At 45.1% G+C, this 22,648-nt stretch overlaps 7 non-coding genes and 1 pseudogene across 7 annotated transcripts; all 8 read right to left on the bottom strand.

Moving 5' to 3' along the window:
• Positions 1–5,163: 5,163 nt before the first annotated feature.
• On the bottom strand, positions 5,164–5,328 carry LOC147174614 (U1 spliceosomal RNA). The gene has a single exon (XR_015095018.1). It is a non-coding gene; the product is annotated as a U1 spliceosomal RNA (small nuclear RNA).
• Positions 5,329–5,717: 389 nt separating this feature from the next.
• LOC147174615 (U2 spliceosomal RNA) lies at positions 5,718–5,886 on the bottom strand (annotated as a pseudogene).
• A 3,587-nt stretch (positions 5,887–9,473) lies between these two features.
• LOC147174616 (U1 spliceosomal RNA) lies at positions 9,474–9,638 on the bottom strand. The gene has a single exon (XR_015095019.1). It is a non-coding gene; the product is annotated as a U1 spliceosomal RNA (small nuclear RNA).
• A 389-nt stretch (positions 9,639–10,027) lies between these two features.
• LOC147174617 (U2 spliceosomal RNA) lies at positions 10,028–10,222 on the bottom strand. The gene has a single exon (XR_015095233.1). It is a non-coding gene; the product is annotated as a U2 spliceosomal RNA (small nuclear RNA).
• A 5,563-nt stretch (positions 10,223–15,785) lies between these two features.
• Positions 15,786–15,950, bottom strand: LOC147174618 (U1 spliceosomal RNA). The gene has a single exon (XR_015094944.1). It is a non-coding gene; the product is annotated as a U1 spliceosomal RNA (small nuclear RNA).
• A 389-nt stretch (positions 15,951–16,339) lies between these two features.
• On the bottom strand, positions 16,340–16,531 carry LOC147174619 (U2 spliceosomal RNA). Its single transcript, XR_015095116.1, has one exon. It is a non-coding gene; the product is annotated as a U2 spliceosomal RNA (small nuclear RNA).
• A 324-nt stretch (positions 16,532–16,855) lies between these two features.
• Positions 16,856–17,020, bottom strand: LOC147174620 (U1 spliceosomal RNA). Its single transcript, XR_015094980.1, has one exon. It is a non-coding gene; the product is annotated as a U1 spliceosomal RNA (small nuclear RNA).
• Positions 17,021–17,391: 371 nt separating this feature from the next.
• LOC147174621 (U2 spliceosomal RNA) lies at positions 17,392–17,577 on the bottom strand. Its single transcript, XR_015095222.1, has one exon. It is a non-coding gene; the product is annotated as a U2 spliceosomal RNA (small nuclear RNA).
• Positions 17,578–22,648: the final 5,071 nt, after the last annotated feature.

Genomic DNA, 22,648 nt, shown 5'->3' on the forward strand with positions numbered 1-22,648 from the left:
AGGTCCACATGGCGTCTTTGATGGCGGCAAGGGTGAGCCAGTCTTTCGCAAACTCCTCTCGGGAACACTTGGCTTGGCTCACCCCATAGAGCACGTATTGTGCATTTAGGACCTCCCTTGCTGGCAAGTCCGGGAATTTTCTCAGGTGGCCGGCTGTTGCCCACAGGTCTACGGCAGCACTGCACTCCCAGAGGAGGTGCCTCACCGACTCCTGGGCGCCACAACCAGGTCGGGGGCAGGTTGAGTGCGCTGACATTCCTCGGGAGTGCATAACGGCCCTGACTGGGAGAATCTCGTGGGCCACCATCCACGACAGGTCCCGAAGTCTGTTTGGGAGGGCAGGATGGTTGGCGTTGCGCCAAACCGTTGTGGGCTTGCCGAATGCAAGCCCGCGCACTTGACTCGCTGTTTGCCGCTCCTGCACAATAGAAATGAGAGACTTGTGATTTTTCAAAATGTGACAATCTTCATTTTCCAATTTAAAATTTCTTAAAAAATTTGGGATAAAAGAATGTGCTGGTGGTAAATTAAAAGACACCGGAAGTCTTTGATCGCTGGGTATTAGTTTTAATTTACGGAGGTACGATCCCATCCAGAATCGTGTCATTGCTTGACTTTTGGGATTGCTGGATGGTCCCAGAGCATTTTGCAGATGGAGGGCCACATATCTGCTGCCCAAAAAGAGCTGGAGGTCCGGCACGCCTTTTCCACCCTTCTCTTTTGTTTTTTTCATCGTGTCCCTCCTCAGTCTTTCCCATTTAGAACCCCAGATAAAGTAAAAAATTGCACGGTCCAAATCTAAAAGCACATTTCTTTTTGGGATAAAAACTGAACCGATTAATAAAAGCAAGGGTAAAATTACTGCTTTTATTATTAAAATCTTCCCCTCTAAAGTCAACTCTCTCAGTCCCCAAAAGCCAAGTTTTTTTTCTCACTTTCCCTACCACGTCGCCCCAGTTTGTATCCCCTCCCCCTCCCTTACTGAATTTAATCCCAAGTATTTTCTGGTCCGTTTGTATCTCCGTCAGGGGCAGTCCTGTCTTCTGTGTCGCGGTCCACGGTCCGTAAAACTGTGCTTGGGTCTTGTCTCTGTTGAGTTTAGAGCCAGACACTCTTCCATACCAGTCAGTCAAGTCCAGGGTCCTTGTCACGGATAAAATGTCAGAACACAGGATGTTAATATCGTCCATATATAAAACACACTTTGTTGTGAGTCCCCCGCCCCCTGGAATACTCACCCCCTCGATCATTTTGTCCCTTCTCAAAATCTGTGCCAACGGTTCTATGCATAGAACATAGAGGAGGGCAGATAAGGGACAGCCCTGACGGACGCCGCAGTTAATTTGCACTGCTTTTGTCAAGTTCCCGTTGACCACAAATTTGCTGGTAATGTCTCGGTACAGCAGGCCCACCCACTCTAGATACCTTCCCGGGAAACCCCATTTTTGCAGTAGCCTAAAAAGGTACTGGTGCGAGATCCGATCAAAAGCCTTCTCAAAGTCTAAATTTAGGACTACTAGCCGCATATTTCTGTCTCTCGCATAACAGATGGTGTCGCGAATCAGCATGAGGCTGTCCGTGATCTTCCTCCCCGCGATGGCACAGGTTTGGTCCGGGTCGATCAAATCCTGTAAAAACTCAGACATACGCATAGCTAAAAGTTTGCTAAAAAGTTTGCAATCAACATTTAAAAGTGTAATTGGACGCCAGTTGTTCAGGTCTGTTTTGTCTCCCTTCTTATGCAGTAAAGTGACTATCCCTATTCTAAAACTGTCTGGTAGTCGGTTTGTTTTGTCCAGTTCATTAAAAACAGTGAGTAAGTCTGGTGCTAAAATGTCCCAAAAAGTCAGGTAAAATTCCGAGCAGAGGCCATCCTCGCCCGGAGATTTTGCCTTCTTCAATTGTTTTACACATGTATTTAGTTCTTCAGGTGTAAAATCCTGTGTTAAAGGCCCATTGTCAGTCACTGTTTTTTCAATGAAGTTTAAAACCTCTACCATTATCTCCTCTTGGGTATCTTTACGCTCATACAGTTTTTGATAGTAAGTTTCCACTGCTTCAATTATTTCATTATTTGTTTCTGTAATAGTCCCGTTTTCTTTTTTTAGTTTAAAAATGCCCCCACCCTTGCTCATAATTTTTTTAAAGAAGTACCTTGTGCATTTTTCACCTTCTTCTATTTCCTTCTCTCTGCTCCTTAATAAAAACCCTTTGCTCTGAATATCTGCCATTGCTTTCATTTCTTTTTTGATCTCTTTAATTTCATCATTAAAATTGATCCCCTCTTGTGTCAGATTAAAATACCTTTGCAGTCTCTTTTGCATTCCCAGCATACATTTCATTTCCTTGATTTTCTTCTCTCTTCCTGCTTTTTTAAAAAAAGTCTGAGTCCTTACCTTCATCATTTCCCACCATTGTGCCCGTGATTTGTAAAGGTCTTGAAGGGTCTGCCAGTCCTTGTACCGCTCACTGTACTGAGAGACCAAAGTCTCGTCCTCGAGCAGGGAGCAGTTCAATTTCCACAGACCTCTTCCAATAGTCACGCCAGAAGAAAGTGAAAGGGTGCAAGACAGTATTAGGTGATCTGAGAAAAAAACAGGAGTTAATCTAGCATCAATCTGTGTCCAACCCCGTGTAAATACGTAATCTATGCGAGAGGCTCTGGTGCCGTCACCACTAAACCAGGTGAAGCCCTCCTCTCTTGGATGCATGGTTTTAAAGCAGTCCTCTAATTTGAATACGCGGCACATGTCTTGCAATAAAACCGATGTTTTGTCAATTTTAAAATCCTCCCCAGCTCCCTTCCTATCCTTCCTATTTAAAACACAATTAAAATCACCTCCAATAATTAGTGGATTATGACCTAGCATGTGGGACTGCAAATTCTCTAAAATATCATACCTGTCATGCTTTTCATTAGAACCATAAATATTTAAAAGGCTAAAGTCCCGTTCTGTAAAAGTTAAATGTGCTAACAGTGCTCGTCCGTCTCTCACCACTGTGCTCCCCTTTAAAACAATCTGAGGATTATTTATTAAAATGGCCACTCCATCATTTCTATTTTCGTTTGAGCCACTCCATAGTGATGGATGTGGCCACATTTCCTCCCACTGTTTGTAATTTCTTAAAAAGGGTATGCCACATTCTTGGATTAAAAACAGATCAGATTTAAAAGTTTTTAGAAATGTTAAAACGCTCTGAGCTCTAATCTTTGACTTCACGCTTCTAACGTTAATAGTTGAGAAGGTGAGGGTAATAGGTATGATTAAAAATAAAAAAATAAAAACACAGATGGGGTTACAAAATTTTAAGAGAACATTATTTAAAAAAAAACAAGGCAGTCGCTAAGGTATTTCTCGAGAGCGTATTTCTTCCTTTACCTCAGCAAAAGGGGCAGAGCTAAAACACTGGTCGTCTGTCAGGGGCACTTGAGGTGGTGATCGCTCACGCAACCTTAAATTCATAGTGTTTCTGCTTTTTGGCGTTGATTGCAGTACTATGTTTAAAAAGGAGAGTTCATTTGGTGAATCCGAGGGGAAGACCCTGGTCTCCCCCACCTCGCTATCTGGGCTCCCGGGCCTTCCCCTCTTCTCCGTGGACAGGGGAGACTCAGAGGACCGTTGAGATGCAAGCCTTTTATTATTTTGAGCACAAGTGATCTGGGTGTCTTCACTGTCAGCCTCATGTGGACTGACTTCGCTTGACTCGCTTGTGGGCATTTCTTGCAGCATCTCACTTTCCTCTGAGCTCTCGATTGGTGGGGCCGGCCTGCTCTCCTCCCCTTGCCCCTCCTCACCTGTTCCCTCTCCACCAATGACAGGATTTGGAGGGAAATTTGAATTTTCTTTGTGACATTCAATTTGTTTGTCAGCTTCATTTCCATTTCCTTGTGCCATTTCTTTTCCAGCCTTCAGTTTGTTGGCAAATGATTTTGGACAATTTCTGTAGAGGTGGTTAGTTTCCCCACAAAGATTGCACTTTCTGCCATTGGTACATTCTTCAAAAGTATGCCCAATTACTCTACATTTCCTACAAATTGTTTTCTCACACGCTTCCGCCAGGTGTCCATGCTCACCACACTTGCGGCAGAGCTTGGGCTGGCCCTGGTAATGTATGTAGCCCCGGTTTTCACCCAAGACTATCATTGGTGGGAGATGTTTCAGGCCCTGAAAGCCCTGGGGGTCCTGCCATTGTTGGATGGGTACCCGCCAGGCACAGTTCCAGATGCCGTCCTCATCCCTCACCTTCACAGCCTGGCCTTTAACCGTGCAATATCTACCCAGCCAAAAACAAATGTCTTCTGCATTCACTGTCTCATTAAACACTCTGACAATAACTGTTTTAGCAGCATTATCAGACAGTTTTTCAACATTGAACACAGAGAACTGGGCTTTCACATTTTCAAAACGAGTCCAAAATTCACGAAGGTTCACAGCAGAAGTGAAACTCACATCAAATCCCTTACTAAAGGGCAAAGTTATAATACAATTTAAATCCTCAGCTTTAAATTTCAGGGTTTGTTGGACAAGCTTTCTGGAGAAGTCCAGCCTGGACATCCACAGAGGCTCACCACCATCCCTTTCCCGAAACATAAATCGAACACTGTGGTGCCTCCGCATGCTGGCATTTGTAGCCGACATGTCGGAGACAACCACTTGGTCACAACTTCTCACGAACAAAAAAACAGTACACTCACCTTGGTCGTTCTCCTATAACACAAAGTTTAAACAACACAATAACAATACCCCTGCAATTGAGTTAGATTCACAGCCACAACAGGCATAGAATAATCTCTCAACAGAGGCGATCGCAGTCTTAGCCAAAAGGCCGAGAAGCGATGAAGAGGATAACTGACGGACTCAAGTACAGGCTTCTCGGTCTACCCACTCTCACAGTCGGTCATGTTACACCAAGCAGCGCTGCTCTTTTGGACACTGAGACGGAGGAAACCTTGTCTGCTGACTTAACCATTCATTATTCACAAGCCTTCACATAAGCAGCTGCAGTCCAACAGCTTTTGCAGTCTTCCTGCAGGATGAAAGACCAAGCGCCTGCTGCGGTCCCGGCCAGACTTGTGAAGAAAGCCAGAAGACCATAGTCAAGTCTTGCTCATTTGTGTTAATTGGTTTCAAGACTATCGCTCTTAATTATTGACATACAAGCCAGGGAAGAGCGCGAACGCAGTTCCCCACTATCAGAAATTATGCAGTCGAGACTCCCACATTTGGAGAATTCGCAAGGGTCAATGCAGCCGCCAGTGCAATGGCTTCACCTCGCCCTGGGTGAACCACATTCTTGATCATGGTGTCACCCCTGCCAGGTAAGTATGCCTTCCTCAGCCTGGACACGGGGTCTTGCTTTTTTCCACTCACCCTCTTGAATGACTGTGCCATTCGTACACTGGCGAATGCCTGGCCCAGCATGATGGGCCAGTTTCTCTCAGTGGATTAGAACGGCGTGTGTACTTCGCACAGGGCGTTAGAGGAGGTCACAGGCACAACTGCGGAGCATGCAATAGCTGAATGAGCTCAAGTGTCAAGCCTCTGGAACGGGTTCGACTCACCGGGTTGGTGGACAGCAGAGTAGATGTGTGTCGGCTACGTCGCCTGCTTCCCAATTTGACGACATGGTTGCTTCCGCCACACCTACTTGTACGCACGTGAGTATTGCCACAGCCCGTTTTCTCTGTCTAGATTAGCATTTTCGTTGACCAGCGGAGGTGGTGCACCGCTCCTGGAAATACTGCAATACCAGGATGATGCGCGGAATGGGCAAAGCAAGCTCTGAATCCCATCTCCCTGTTCAAAAAAGCAATTTAATATGAAGTCTCCAGATAGGAGACATATCAGATATTAAACTGATAAGAACAGATCAGCATGAGGCTGTCCGTAATCTTCCTCCCCGCGATGGCACAGGTTTGGTCCGGGTCGATCAAATCCTGTAAAAACACAGACATACGCATAGCTAAAAGTTTGCTAAAAAGTTTGCAATCAACATTTAAAAGCGTAATTGGACGCCAGTTGTTCAGGTCTGTTTTGTCTCCTTTCTTATGCAGTAAAGTGACTATCCCTTTTCTAAAACTGTCTGGTAGTCGGTTTGTTTTGTCCAGTTCATTAAAAACAGTGAGTAAGTCTGGTGCTAAAATGTCCCAAAAAGTCAGGTAAAATTCCGAGCAGAGGCCATCCTCGCCCGGAGATTTTGCCTTCTTCAGTTGTTTTACACATGTATTTAGTTCTTCAGGTGTAAAATCCTGTGTTAAAGGCCCATTGTCAGTCACTGTTTTTTCAATGAAGTTTAAAACCTCTACCATTATCTCCTCTTGGGTATCTTTACGCTCATACAGTTTTTGATAGTAAGTTTCCACTGCTTCAATTATTTCATTATTTGTTTCTGTAATGGTACCGTTTTCTTTTTTTAGTTTAAAAATGCCCCCACCCTTGCTCATAATTTTTTTAAAGAAGTACCTTGTGCATTTTCACCTTCTTCTATTTCCTTCTCTCTGCTCCTTAATAAAAACCCTTTGCTCTGAATATCTGCCATAGCTCTCATTTCTTTTTTGATCTCTTTAATTTCATCATTAAAATTTATCCCCTCTTGTGTCAGATTAAAATACCTTTGCAGTCTCTTTTGCATTCCCAGCATACATTTCATTTCCTTGATTTTCTTCTCTCTTCCTGCTTTTTTAAAAAAAGTCTGAGTCCTTACCTTCATCATTTCCCACCATTGTGCCCGTGATTTGTAAAGGTCTTGAAGGGTCTGCCAGTCCTTGTACCGCTCCCTGTACTGAGAGACCAAAGTCTCGTCCTCGAGCAGGGAGCAGTTCAATTTCCACAGACCTCTTCCAATAGTCACGCCAGAAGAAAGTGAAAGGGTGCAAGACAGTATTAGGTGATCTGAGAAAAAAACAGGAGTTAATCTAGCATCAATCTGTGTCCAACCCCGTGTAAATACGTAATCTATGCGAGAGGCTCTGGTGCCGTCACCACTAAACCAGGTGAAGCCCTCCTCTCTTGGATGTATGGTTTTAAAGCAGTCTTCTAATTTGAATACGCGGCACATGTCTTGCAATAAAACCGATGTTTTGTCAATTTTAAAATCCTCCCCAGCTCCCTTCCTATCCTTCCTATTTAAAACACAATTAAAATCGCCTCCAATAATTAGTGGATTATGACCTAGCATGTGGGACTGCAAATTCTCTAAAATATCATACCTGTCATGCTTTTCATTAGAACCATAAATATTTAAAAGGCTAAGGTCCTGTTCTGTAAAAGTTAAGTGTGCTAACAGTGCTCGTCCGTCTCTCACCACTGTGCTCCCCTTTAAAACAATCTGAGGATTATTTATTAAAATGGCCACTCCATCATTTCTATTTTCGTTTGAGCCACTCCATAGTGATGGATGTGGCCACATTTCCTCCCACTGTTTGTAATTTCTTAAAAAAGGGTATGCCACATTCTTGGATTAAAAACAGATCAGATTTAAAAGTTTTTAGAAATGTTAAAACGCTCTGAGCTCTAATCTTTGACTTCACGCTTCTAACATTAATAGTTGAGAAGGTGAGGGTCATAGGTATGATTAAAAATAAAAAAATAAAAACACAGATGGGGTTACAAAATTTTAAGAGAACATTATTTTTAAAAAAACAAGGCAGTCGCTAAGGTATTTCTCGAGAGCGTATTTCTTCCTTTACCTCAGCAAAAGGGGCAGAGCTAAAACACTGGTCGTCTGTCAGGGGCACTTGAGGTGGTGATCGCTCACGCAACCTTAAATTCATAGTGTTTCTGCTTTTTGGCGTTGATTGCAGTACTATGTTTAAAAAGGAGAGTTCATTTGGTGAATCTGAGGGGAAGACCCTGGTCTCCCCCACCTCGCTATCTGGGCTCCCGGGCCTTCCCCTCTTCTCCGTGGACAGGGGAGACTCAGAGGACCGTTGAGATGCAAGCCTTTTATTATTTTGAGCACAAGTGATCTGGGTGTCTTCACTGTCAGCCTCATGTGGACTGACTTCACTTGACTCGCTTGTGGGCATTTCTTGCAGCATCTCACTTTCCTCTGAGCTCTCGATTGGTGGGGCCGGCCTGCTCGCCTCCCCTTGCCCCTCCTCACCTGTCCCCTCTCCACCAATGACAGGATTTGGAGGGAAATTTGAATTTTCTTTGGGACATTCAATTTGTTTGTCAGCTTCATTTCCATTTCCTTGTGCCATTTCTTTTCCAGCCTTCAGTTTGTTGGCAAATGATTTTGGACAATTTCTGTAGAGATGGTTAGTTTCCCCACAAAGATTGCACTTTCTGCCATTGGTACATTCTTCAAAAGTAGGCCCAATTACTCTACATTTCCTACAAATTGTTTTCTCACACGCTTCCGCCAGGTGTCCATGCTCACCACACTTGCGGCAGAGCTTGGGCTGGCCCTGGTAATGTATGTAGCCCCGGTTTTCACCCAAGACTATCATTGGTGGGAGATGTTTCAGGCCCTGAAAGCCCTGGGGGTCCTGCCTTTGTTGGATGGGTACCCGCCAGGCACAGTTCCAGATGCCGTCTTCATCCCTCACCTTCACAGCCTGGCCTTTAACCGTGCAATATCTACCCAGCCAAAAACAAATGTCTTCTGCATTCACTGTCTCATTAAACATTCTGACAATAACTGTTTTAGCAGCATTATCAGTCAGTTTTTCAACATTGAACACAGAGAACTGGGCTTTCACATTTTCAAAACGAGTCCAAAATTCACGAAGGTTCACAGCAGAGGTGAAACTCACATCAAATCCCTTACTAAAGGGCAAAGTTATAATACAATTTAAATCCTCAGCTTTAAATTTCAGGGTTTGTTGGACAAGCTTTCTGGAGAAGTCCAGCCTGGACATCCAAAGAGGCTCACCACCATCCCTTTCCCGAAACATAAATCGAACACTGTGGTGCCTCCGCATGCCGGCATATGTAGCCGACATGTCGGAGACAACCACTTGGTCACAACTTCTCACGAACAAAAAAACAGTACACTCACCTTTGTCGTTCTCCTATAACACATAGTTTAAACAACACAATAACAATACCCCTGCAATTGAGTTAGATTCACAGCCACAACAGGCATAGAATTATCTCTCAACAGAGGCGATCGCAGTCTTAGCCAAAAGGCCGAGAAGCGATGAAGAGGATAACTGACGGACTCAAGTACAGGCTTCTCGGTCTACCAACTCTCACAGTCGGTCATGTTACACCAAGCAGCGCTGCTCTTATGGACACTGAGACGGAGGAAACCTTGTCTGCTGACTTAACCATTCATTATTCACAAGCCTTCACATAAGCAGCTGCAGTCCAACAACTTTTGCAGTCTTCCTGCAGGATGAAAGACCAAGCGCCTGCTGCGGTCCCGGCCAGACTTGTGAAGAAAGCCAGAAGACCATAGTCAAGTCTTGCTCATTTGTGTTAATTGGTTTCAAGACTATCGCTCTTAATTATTGACATACAAGCCAGGGAAGAGCGCGAACGCAGTTCCCCACTATCAGAAATTATGCAGTCGAGACTCCCACATTTGGAGAATTCGCAAGGGTCAATGCAGCCGCCAGTGCAATGGCTTCACCTCGCCCTGGGTGAACCACATTCTTGATCATGGTGTCACCCCTGCCAGGTAAGTATGCCTTCCTCAGCCTGGACACGGGGTCTTGCTTTTTTCCACTCACCCTCTTGAATGACTGTGCCATTCGTACACTGGCGAATGCCTGGCCCAGCATGATGGGCCAGTTTCTCTCAGTGGATTAGAACGGCGTGTGTACTTCGCACAGGGCGTTAGAGGAGGTCACAGGCACAACTGCGGAGCATGCAATAGCTGAATGAGCTCAAGTGTCAAGCCTCTGGAACGGGTTCGACTCACCGGGTTGGTGGACAGCAGAGTAGATGTGTGTCAGCTACGTCGCCTGCTTCCCAATTTGACGACATGGTTGCTTCCGCCACACCTACTTGTGCGCACGTGAGTATTGCCACAGCCCGTTTTCTCTGTCTAGATTTGCATTTTCGTTGACCAGCGGAGGTGGTGCACCGCTCCTGGAAATACTGCAATACCAGGATGATGCGCGGAATGGGCAAAGCAAGCTCTGAATCCCATCTCCCTGTTCAAAAAAGCAATTTAATATGAAGTCTCCAGATAGGAGACATATCAGATATTAAACTGATAAGAACAGATTTTTTCTTTTTCATGTTTTTATTGTCACTTTTCAATCAATTACAAATCACATTTCTCCAATATGGAGCATTCATTTTGTCTCAAATATGACATGTAAAAATAAAAACAAAATAAAAAATGAAAAATGAAAGAACATTCATATCTATTGTGCAGGAGCGTAGCACTGCATTACTAATTGGGACTTCATCCCACCCTCTCAAAAAGCGCTTGTCCAGGACCTGCCGGGTAGCCCTTTTTGCTCCTTCCCTCCTGGAGAGCCAGGCCGTCGCTGCCGAGACCTTCACAGTGTAGCTCCGGTTCCCTCCTCCGGGCGGGCACAGGCGACGCTTCTTGGTGGCTGTGTCCTTGGCCTGCCGCGTGCAGCTTTGATGGTCTCTGCAGCCATTCGGAGCACAGCCACGGGGGTAGTCTGCCTGTGCCTCCTTACCAGCAAGTTTCTGGAGGTCCACATGGCGTCTTTGATGGCGGCAAGAGTGAGCCAGTCTTTCGCAAACTCCTCTCGGGAACACTTGGCTTGGCTCACCCCATAGAGCACGTATTGTGCATTTAGGACCTCCCTTGCTGGCAAGTCCGGGAATTTTCTCAGGTGGCCGGCTGTTGCCCACAGGTCTACGGCAGCACTGCACTCCCAGAGGAGGTGCCTCACCGACTCCTGGGCGCCACAACCAGGTCGGGGGCAGGTTGAGTGCGCTGACATTCCTCGGGAGTGCATAACGGCCCTAACTGGGAGAATCTCGTGGGCCACCATCCACGACAGGTCCCGAAGTCTGTTTGGGAGGGCAGGATGGTTGGCGTTGCGCCAAACCGTTGTGGGCTTGCCGAATGCAAGCCCGCGCACTTGACTCGCTGTTTGCCGCTCCTGCACAATAGAGATGAGAGACTTGTGATTTTTCAAAATGTGACAATCTTCATTTTCCAATTTAAAATTTCTTAAAAATTTTGGGATAAAAGAATGTGCTGGTGGTAAATTAAAAGACACCGGAAGTCTTTGATCGCTGGGTATTAGTTTTAATTTACGGAGGTACGATCCCATCCAGAATCGTGTCATTGCTTGACTTTTGGGATTGCTGGATGGTCCCAGAGCATTTTGCAGATGGAGGGCCACATATCTGCTGCCCAAAAAGAGCTGGAGGTCCGGCACGCCTTTTCCACCCTTCTCTTTTGTTTTTTTCATCGTGTCCCTCCTCAGTCTTTCCCATTTAGAACCCCAGATAAAGTAAAAAATTGCACGGTCCAAATCTAAAAGCACATTTCTTTTTGGGATAAAAACTGAACCGATTAATAAAAGCAAGGGTAAAATTACTGCTTTTATTATTAAAATCTTCCCCTCTAAAGTCAACTCTCTCAGTCTCCAAAAGCCAAGTTTTTTTCTCACTTTCCCTACCACGTCGCCCCAGTTTGTATCCCCTCCCCCTCCCTTACTGAATTTAATCCCAAGTATTTTCTGGTCCGTTTGTATCTCCGTCAGGGGCAGTCCTGTCTTCTGTGTCGCGGTCCACGGTCCGTAAAACTGTGCTTGGGTCTTGTCTCTGTTGAGTTTAGAGCCAGACGCTCTTCCATACCAGTCAGTCAAGTCCAGGGTCCTTGTCACGGATAAAATGTCAGAACACAGGATGTTAATATCGTCCATATATAAAACACACTTTGTTGTGAGTCCCCCGCCCCCTGGAATACTCACCCCCTCGATCATTTTGTCCCTTCTCAAAATCTGTGCCAACGGTTCTATGCATAGAACATAGAGGAGGGCAGATAAGGGACAGCCCTGACGGACGCCGCAGTTAATTTGCACTGCTTTTGTCAAGTTCCCGTTGACCACAAATTTGCTGGTAATATCTCGATACAGCAGGCCCACCCACTCTAGATACCTTCCCGGGAAACCCCATTTTTGCAGTAGCCTAAAAAGGTACTGGTGCGAGATCCGATCAAAAGCCTTCTCAAAGTCTAAATTTAGGACTACTAGCCGCATATTTCTGTCTCTCGCATAACAGATGGTATCACGAATCAGCATAAGGCTGTCTGTGATCTTCCTCCCCGCGATGGCACAGGTTTAGTCCGGGTAGATCAAATCCTGTAAAAACACAGACATACGCATAGCTAAAAGTTTGCTAAAAAGTTTGCAATCAACATTTAAAAGTGTAATTGGACGCCAGTTGTTCAGGTCTGTTTTGTCTCCCTTCTTATGCAGTAAAGTGACTATCCCTTTTCTAAAACTGTCTGGTAGTCGGTTTGTTTTGTCCAGTTCATTAAAAACAGTGAGTAAGTCTGGTGCTAAAATGTCCCAAAAAGTCAGGTAAAATTCCGAGCAGAGGCCATCCTCGCCCGGAGATTTTGCCTTCTTCAATTGTTTTACACATGTATTTAGTTCTTCAGGTGTAAAATCCTGTGTTAAAGGCCCATTGTCAGTCACTGTTTTTTCAATGAAGTTTAAAACCTCTACCATTATCTCCTCTTGGGTATCTTTACGCTCATACAGTTTTTGATAGTAAGTTTCCACTGCTTCAATTATTTCATTATTTGTTTCTGTAATAGTCCCGTTTTCTTTTTTTAGTTTAAAAATGCCCCCACCCTTGCTCATAATTTTTTTAAAGAAGTACCTTGTGCATTTTTCACCTTCTTCTATTTCCTTCTCTCTGCTCCTTAATAAAAACCCTTTGCTCTGAATATCTGCCATTGCTTTCATTTCTTTTTTGATCTCTTTAATTTCATCATTAAAATTGATCCCCTCTTGTGTCAGATTAAAATACCTTTGCAGTCTCTTTTGCATTCCCAGCATACATTTCATTTCCTTGATTTTCTTCTCTCTTCCTGCTTTTTTAAAAAAAGTCTGAGTCCTTACCTTCATCATTTCCCACCATTGTGCCCGTGATTTGTAAAGGTCTTGAAGGGTCTGCCAGTCCTTGTACCGCTCCCTGTACTGAGAGACCAAAGTCTCGTCCTCGAGCAGGGAGCAGTTCAATTTCCACAGACCTCTTCCAATAGTCACGCCAGAAGAAAGTGAAAGGGTGCAAGACAGTATTAAGTGATCTGAGAAAAAAACAGGAGTTAATCTAGCATCAATCTGTGTCCAACCCCGTGTAAATACGTAATCTATGCGAGAGGCTCTGGTGCCGTCACCACTAAACCAGGTGAAGCCCTCCTCTCTTGGATGCATGGTTTTTAAAGCAGTCCTCTAATTTGAATACGCGGCACATGTCTTGCAATAAAACCGATGTTTTGTCAATTTTAAAATCCTCCCCAGCTCCCTTCCTATCCTTCCTATTTAAAACACAATTAAAATCACCTCCAATAATTAGTGGATTATGACCTAGCATGTGGGACTGCAAATTCTCTAAAATATCATACCTGTCATGCTTTTCATTAGAACCATAAATATTTAAAAGGCTAAAGTCCCGTTCTGTAAAAGTTAAATGTGCTAACAGTGCTCGTCCGTCTCTCACCACTGTGCTCCCCTTTAAAACAATCTGAGGATTATTTATTAAAATGGCCACTCCATCATTTCTATTTTCGTTTGAGCCACTCCATAGTGATGGATGTGGCCACATTTCCTCCCACTGTTTGTAATTTCTTAAAAAGGGTATGCCACATTCTTGGATTAAAAACAGATCAGATTTAAAAGTTTTTAGAAATGTTAAAACGCTCTGAGCTCTAATCTTTGACTTCACGCTTCTAACGTTAATAGTTGAGAAGGTGAGGGTCATAGGTATGATTAAAAATAAAAAAATAAAAACACAGATGGGGTTACAAAATTTTAAGAGAACATTATTTGAAAAAAAGCAAGGCAGTCGCTAAAGTATTTCTCGAGAGCGTATTTCTTCCTTTACCTCAGCAAAAGGGGCAGAGCTAAAACACTGGTCGTCTGTCAGGGGCACTTGAGGTGGTGATCGCTCACGCAACCTTAAATTCATAGTGTTTCTGCTTTTTGGCGTTGATTGCAGTACTATGTTTAAAAAGGAGAGTTCATTTGGTGAATCCGAGGGGAAGACCCTGGTCTCCCCCACCTCGCTATCTGGGCTCCCGGGCCTTCCCCTCTTCTCCGTGGACAGGGGAGACTCAGAGGACCGTTGAGATGCAAGCCTTTTATTATTTTGAGCACAAGTGATCTGGGTGTCTTCACTGTCAGCCTCATGTGGACTGACTTCGCTTGACTCGCTTGTGGGCATTTCTTGCAGCATCTCACTTTCCTCTGAGCTCTCGATTGGTGGGGCCGGCCTGCTCTCCTCCCCTTGCCCCTCCTCACCTGTCCCCTCTCCACCAATGACAGGATTTGGAGGGAAATTTGAATTTTCTTTGTGACATTCAATTTGTTTGTCAGCTTCATTTCCATTTCCTTGTGCCATTTCTTTTCCAGCCTTCAGTTTGTTGGCAAATGATTTTGGACAATTTCTGTAGAGGTGGTTAGTTTCCCCACAAAGATTGCACTTTCTGCCATTGGTACATTCTTCAAAAGTATGCCCAATTACTCTACATTTCCTACAAATTGTTTTCTCACACGCTTCCGCCAGGTGTCCATGCTCACCACACTTGCGGCAGAGCTTGGGCTGGCCCTGGTAATGTATGTAGCCCCGGTTTTCACCCAAGACTATCATTGGTGGGAGATGTTTCAGGCCCTGAAAGCCCTGGGGGTCCTGCCATTGTTGGATGGGTACCCGCCAGGCACAGTTCCAGATGCCGTCCTCATCCCTCACCTTCACAGCCTGGCCTTTAACCGTGCAATATCTACCCAGCCAAAAACAAATGTCTTCTGCATTCACTGTCTCATTAAACATTCTGACAATAACTGTTTTAGCAGCATTATCAGTCAGTTTTTCAACATTGAACACAGAGAACTGGGCTTTCACATTTTCAAAACGAGTCCAAAATTCACGACGGTTCACAGCAGAGGTGAAACTCACATCAAATCCCTTACTAAAGGGAAAATTATAATACAATTTAAATCCTCAGCTTTAAATTTCAGGGTTTGTTGGACAAGCTTTCTGGAGAAGTCCAGCCTGGACATCCACAGAGGCTCACCACCATCCCTTTCCCGAAACATAAATCGAACACTGTGGTGCCTCCGCATGCCGGCATATGTAGCCGACATGTCGGAGACAACCACTTGGTCACAACTTCTCACGAACAAAAAAACAGTACACTCACCTTTGTCGTTCTCCTATAACACAAAGTTTAAACAACACAATAACAATACCCCTGCAATTGAGTTAGATTCACAGCCACAACAGGCATATAATTATCTCTCAACAGAGGCGATCGCAGTCTTAGCCAAAAGGCCGAGAAGCGATGAAGAGGATAACTGACGGACTCAAGTACAGGCTTCTCGGTCTACCCACTCTCACAGTCGGTCATGTTACACCAAGCAGCGCTGCTCTTATGGACACTGAGACGGAGGAAACCTTGTCTGCTGACTTAACCATTCATTATTCACAAGCCTTCACATAAGCAGCTGCAGTCCAACAACTTTTGCAGTCTTCCTGCAGGATGAAAGACCAAGCGCCTGCTGCGGTCCCGGCCAGACTTGTGAAGAAAGCCAGAAGACCATAGTCAAGTCTTGCTCATTTGTGTTAATTGGTTTCAAGACTATCGCTCTTAATTATTGACATACAAGCCAGGGAAGAGCGCGAACGCAGTTCCCCACTATCAGAAATTATGCAGTCGAGATTCCCACATTTGGAGAATTCGCAAGGGTCAATGCAGCCGCCAGTGCAATGGCTTCACCTCGCCCTGGGTGAACCACATTCTTGATCATGGTGTCACCCCTGCCAGGTAAGTATGCCTTCCTCAGCCTGGACACGGGGTCTTGCTTTTTTCCACTCACCCTCTTGAATGACTGTGCCATTCGTACACTGGCGAATGCCTGGCCCAGCATGATGGGCCAGTTTCTCTCAGTGGATTAGAACGGCGTGTGTACTTCGCACAGGGCGTTAGAGGAGGTCACAGGCACAACTGCGGAGCATGCAATAGCTGAATGAGCTCAAGTGTCAAGCCTCTGGAGCGGGTTCGACTCACCGGGTTGGTGGACAGCAGAGTAGATGTGTGTCAGCTACGTCGCCTGCTTCCCAATTTGACGACATGGTTGCTTCCGCCACACCTACTTGTGCGCACGTGAGTATTGCCACAGCCCGTTTTCTCTGTCTAGATTTGCATTTTCGTTGACCAGCGGAGGTGGTGCACCGCTCCTGGAAATACTGCAATACCAGGATGATGCGCGGAATGGGCAAAGCAAGCTCTGAATCCCATCTCCCTGTTCAAAAAAGCAATTTAATATGAAGTCTCCACATAGGAGACATATCAGATATTAAACTGATAAGAACAGATACTACACTTGATCTTAGCCAAAAGGCCGAGAAGCGATGAAGAGGATAACTGACGGACTCAAGTACAGGCTTCTCGGTCTACCTACTCTCACAGTCGGTTATGTTACACCAAGCAGCGTTGCTCTTATGGACACTGAGACGGAGGAAACCTTGTCTGCTGACTTAACCATTCCTTATTCACAAGCCTTCACATAAGCAGCTGCAGTCCAACAACTTTTGCAGTCTTCCTGCAGGATGAAAGGCCAAGCGCCTGCTGCGGTCCCGGCCAGACTTGTGAAGAAAGCCAGAAGACCATAGTCAAGTCTTGCTCATTTGTGTTAATTGGTTTCAAGACTATCGCTCTTAATTATTGACATACAAGCCAGGGAAGAGCGCGAACGCAGTTCCCCACTATCAGAAATTATGCAGTCGAGATTCCCACATTTGGAGAATTCGCAATGGTCAATGCAGCCGCCAGTGCAATGGCTGCACCTCGCCCTGGGTGAACCACATTCTTGATCATGGTGTCACCCCTGCCAGGTAAGTATGCCTTCCTCAGCCTGGGCACGGGGTCTTGCTTTTTTCCACTCACCCTCTTGGATGACTGTGCCATTCGTACACTGGCGAATGCCTGGCCCAGCATGATGGGCCAGTTTCTCTCAGTGGATTAGAACGGCGTGTGTACTTCGCACAGGGGCACAACTGCGGAGCATGCAATAGCTGAATGAGCTCAAGTGTCAAGCCTCTGGAACGGGTTCGACTCACCGGATTGGTGGACAGCAGATTAGATGTGTGTCGGCTACGTCGCCTGCTTCCCAATTTGACGACATGGTTGCTTCCGCCACACCTACTTGTGCGCACGTGAGTATTGCCACAGCCCGTTTTTTCTGTCTAGATTAGCATTTTCGTTGACCAGCGGAGGTGGTGCACCGCTCCTGGAAATACTGCAATACCAGGATGATGCGCGGAATGGGCAAAGCAAGCTCTGAATCCCATCTCCCTGTTCAAAAAAGCAATTTAATATGAAGTCTCCAGATAGGAGACATATCAGATATTAAACTGATAAGAACAGATTTTTTATTTATTTATTTTTTTTTCATGTTTTTATTGTCACTTTTCAATCAATTACAAATTTACATTTCTCCAATATGGAGCATTCATTTTGTCTCAAATATGACATGTAAAAATAAAAACAAAATAAAAAATGAAAAAACATTCATATCTATTGTGCAGGAGCGTAGCACTGCATTACTAAGTGGGACTTCATCCCACCCTCTCAAAAAGCGCTTGTCCAGGACCTGCCGGGTCACCCTTTTTGCTCCTTCCCTCCTGGAGAGCCAGGCCGTCGCTGCCGAGACCTTCACCGTGTAGCTCCGGTTCCCTCCTCCGGGCGGGCACAGGCGACGCTTCTTGGTGGCTGTGTCCTTGGCCTGCCGCGTGCAGCTTCGATGGTCTCTGCAGCCATTCGGAGCACAGCCACGGGGGGGGTCTGCCTGTGCCTCCTTACCAGCAAGTTTCTGGAGGTCCACATGGCGTCTTTGATGGCGGCAAGGGTGAGCCAGTCTTTCGCAAACTCCTCTCGGGAACACTTGGCTTGGCTCACCCCATAGAGCACGTATTGTGCATTTAGGACCTCCCTTGCTGGCAAGTCCGGGAATTTTCTCAGGTGGCCGGCTGTTGCCCACAGGTCTACGGCAGCACTGCACTCCCAGAGGAGGTGCCTCACCGACTCCTGGGCGCCACAACCAGGTCGGGGGCAGGTTGAGTGCGCTGACATTCCTCGGGAGTGCATAACGGCCCTGACTGGGAGAATCTCGTTGGCCACCATCCACGACAGGTCCCGAAGTCTGTTTGGGAGGGCAGGATGGTTGGCGTTGCGCCAAACCGTTGTGGGCTTGCCGAATGCAAGCCCGCGCACTTGACTCGCTGTTTGCCGCTCCTGCACAATAGAGATGAGAGACTTGTGATTTTTCAAAATGTGACAATCTTCATTTTCCAATTTAAAATTTCTTAAAAATTTTGGGATAAAAGAATGTGCTGGTGGTAAATTAAAAGACACCGGAAGTCTTTGATCGCTGGGTATTAGTTTTAATTTACGGAGGTACGATCCCATCCAGAATCGTGTCATTGCTTGACTTTTGGGATTGCTGGATGGTCCCAGAGCATTTTGCAGATGGAGGGCCACATATCTGCTGCCCAAAAAGAGCTGGAGGTCCGGCACGCCTTTTCCACCCTTCTCTTTTGTTTTTTTCATCGTGTCCCTCCTCAGTCTTTCCCATTTAGAACCCCAGATAAAGTAAAAAATTGCACGGTCCAAATCTAAAAGCACATTTCTTTTTGGGATAAAAACTGAACTGATTAATAAAAGCAAGGGTAAAATTACTGCTTTTATTATTAAAATCTTCCCCTCTAAAGTCAACTCTCTCAGTCTCCAAAAGCCAAGTTTTTTTCTCACTTTCCCTACCACGTCGCCCCAGTTTGTATCCCCTCCCCCTCCCTTACTGAATTTAATCCCAAGTATTTTCTGGTCCGTTTGTATCTCCGTCAGGGGCAGTCCTGTCTTCTGTGTCGCGGTCCATGGTCCGTAAAACTGTGCTTGGGTCTTGTCTCTGTTGAGTTTAGAGCCAGACGCTCTTCCATACCAGTCAGTCAAGTCCAGGGTCCTTGTCACGGATAAAATGTCAGAACACAGGATGTTAATATCGTCCATATATAAAACACACTTTGTTGTGAGTCCCCCGCCCCCTGGAATACTCACCCCCTCGATCATTTTGTCCCTTCTCAAAATCTGTGCCAACGGTTCTATGCATAGAACATAGAGGAGGGCAGATAAGGGACAGCCCTGACGGACGCCGCAGTTAATTTGCACTGCTTTTGTCAAGTTCCCGTTGACCACAAATTTGCTGGTAATATCTCGATACAGCAGGCCCACCCACTCTAGATACCTTCCCGGGAAACCCCATTTTTGCAGTAGCCTAAAAAGGTACTGGTGCGAGATCCGATCAAAAGCCTTCTCAAAGTCTAAATTTAGGACTACTAGCCGCATATTTCTGTCTCTCGCATAACAGATGGTATCACGAATCAGCATAAGGCTGTCCGTGATCTTCCTCCCCGCGATGGCACAGGTTTGGTCCGGGTCGATCAAATCCTGTAAAAACACAGACATACGCATAGCTAAAAGTTTGCTAAAAAGTTTGCAATCAACATTTAAAAGTGTAATTGGACGCCAGTTGTTCAGGTCTGTTTTGTCTCCCTTCTTATGCAGTAAAGTGACTATCCCTTTTCTAAAACTGTCTGGTAGTCGGTTTGTTTTGTCCAGTTCATTAAAAACAGTGAGTAAGTCTGGTGCTAAAATGTCCCAAAAAGTCAGGTAAAATTCCGAGCAGAGGCCATCCTCGCCCGGAGATTTTGCCTTCTTCAATTGTTTTACACATGTATTTAGTTCTTCAGGTGTAAAATCCTGTGTTAAAGGCCCATTGTCAGTCACTGTTTTTTCAATGAAGTTTAAAACCTCTACCATTATCTCCTCTTGGGTATCTTTACGCTCATACAGTTTTTGATAGTAAGTTTCCACTGCTTCAATTATTTCATTATTTGTTTCTGTAATAGTCCCGTTTTCTTTTTTTAGTTTAAAAATGCCCCCACCCTTGCTCATAATTTTTTTAAAGAAGTACCTTGTGCATTTTTCACCTTCTTCTATTTCCTTCTCTCTGCTCCTTAATAAAAACCCTTTGCTCTGAATATCTGCCATTGCTTTCATTTCTTTTTTGATCTCTTTAATTTCATCATTAAAATTTATCCCCTCTTGTGTCAGATTAAAATACCTTTGCAGTCTCTTTTGCATTCCCAGCATACATTTCATTTCCTTGATTTTCTTCTCTCTTCCTGCTTTTTTAAAAAAAGTCTGAGTCCTTACCTTCATCATTTCCCACCATTGTGCCCGTGATTTGTAAAGGTCTTGAAGGGTCTGCCAGTCCTTGTACCGCTCCCTGTACTGAGAGACCAAAGTCTCGTCCTCGAGCAGGGAGCAGTTCAATTTCCACAGACCTCTTCCAATAGTCACGCCAGAAGAAAGTGAAAGGGTGCAAGACAGTATTAGGTGATCTGAGAAAAAAACAGGAGTTAATCTAGCATCAATCTGTGTCCAACCCCGTGAAAATATGTAATCTATGCGAGAGGCTCTGGTGCCGTCACCACTAAACCAGGTGAAGCCCTCCTCTCTTGGATGCATGGTTTTTAAAGCAGTCCTCTAATTTGAATACGCGGCACATGTCTTGCAATAAAACCGATGTTTTGTCAATTTTAAAATCCTCCCCAGCTCCCTTCCTATCCTTCCTATTTAAAACACAATTAAAATCACCTCCAATAATTAGTGGATTATGACCTAGCATGTGGGACTGCAAATTCTCTAAAATATCATACCTGTCATGCTTTTCATTAGAACCATAAATATTTAAAAGGCTAAAGTCCCGTTCTGTAAAAGTTAAATGTGCTAACAGTGCTCGTCCGTCTCTCACCACTGTGCTCCCCTTTAAAACAATCTGAGGATTATTTATTAAAATGGCCACTCCAACATTTCTATTTTCGTTTGAGCCACTCCATAGTGATGGATGTGGCCACATTTCCTCCCACTGTTTGTAATTTCTTAAAAAGGGTATGCCACATTCTTGGATTAAAAACAGATCAGATTTAAAAGTTTTTAGAAATGTTAAAACGCTCTGAGCTCTAATCTTTGACTTCACGCTTCTAACGTTAATAGTTGAGAAGGTGAGGGTCATAGGTATGATTAAAAATAAAAAAATAAAAACACAGATGGGGTTACAAAATTTTAAGAGAACATTATTTTAAAAAAAGCAAGGCAGTCGCTAAGGTATTTCTCGAGAGCGTATTTCTTCCTTTACCTCAGCAAAAGGGGCAGAGCTAAAACACTGGTCGTCTGTCAGGGGCACTTGAGGTGGTGATCGCTCACGCAACCTTAAATTCATAGTGTTTCTGCTTTTTGGCGTTGATTGCAGTACTATGTTTAAAAAGGAGAGTTCATTTGGTGAATCTGAGGGGAAGACCCTGGTCTCCCCCACCTCGCTATCTGGGCTCCCGGGCCTTCCCCTCTTCTCCGTGGACAGGGGAGACTCAGAGGACCGTTGAGATGCAAGCCTTTTATTATTTTGAGCACAAGTGATCTGGGTGTCTTCACTGTCAGCCTCATGTGGACTGACTTCACTTGACTCGCTTGTGGGCATTTCTTGCAGCATCTCACTTTCCTCTGAGCTCTCGATTGGTGGGGCCGGCCTGCTCGCCTCCCCTTGCCCCTCCTCACCTGTCCCCTCTCCACCAATGACAGGATTTGGAGGGAAATTTGAATTTTCTTTGGGACATTCAATTTGTTTGTCAGCTTCATTTCCATTTCCTTGTGCCATTTCTTTTCCAGCCTTCAGTTTGTTGGCAAATGATTTTGGACAATTTCTGTAGAGATGGTTAGTTTCCCCACAAAGATTGCACTTTCTGCCATTGGTACATTCTTCAAAAGTAGGCCCAATTACTCTACATTTCCTACAAATTGTTTTCTCACACGCTTCCGCCAGGTGTCCATGCTCACCACACTTGCGGCAGAGCTTGGGCTGGCCCTGGTAATGTATGTAGCCCCGGTTTTCACCCAAGACTATCATTGGTGGGAGATGTTTCAGGCCCTGAAAGCCCTGGGGGTCCTGCCTTTGTTGGATGGGTACCCGCCAGGCACAGTTCCAGATGCCGTCTTCATCCCTCACCTTCACAGCCTGGCCTTTAACCGTGCAATATCTACCCAGCCAAAAACAAATGTCTTCTGCATTCACTGTCTCATTAAACATTCTGACAATAACTGTTTTAGCAGCATTATCAGTCAGTTTTTCAACATTGAACACAGAGAACTGGGCTTTCACATTTTCAAAACGAGTCCAAAATTCACGAAGGTTCACAGCAGAGGTGAAACTCACATCAAATCCCTTACTAAAGGGCAAAGTTATAATACAATTTAAATCCTCAGCTTTAAATTTCAGGGTTTGTTGGACAAGCTTTCTGGAGAAGTCCAGCCTGGACATCCAAAGAGGCTCACCACCATCCCTTTCCCGAAACATAAATCGAACACTGTGGTGCCTCCGCATGCCGGCATATGTAGCCGACATGTCGGAGACAACCAC

This window comes from Leptonotus elevatus, chromosome 5 (assembly GCF_054856555.1).
Source record: "Leptonotus elevatus isolate MCC_2025b chromosome 5, RoL_Lele_1.0, whole genome shotgun sequence".
Classification (NCBI taxonomy): domain Eukaryota; kingdom Metazoa; phylum Chordata; class Actinopteri; order Syngnathiformes; family Syngnathidae; genus Leptonotus; species Leptonotus elevatus.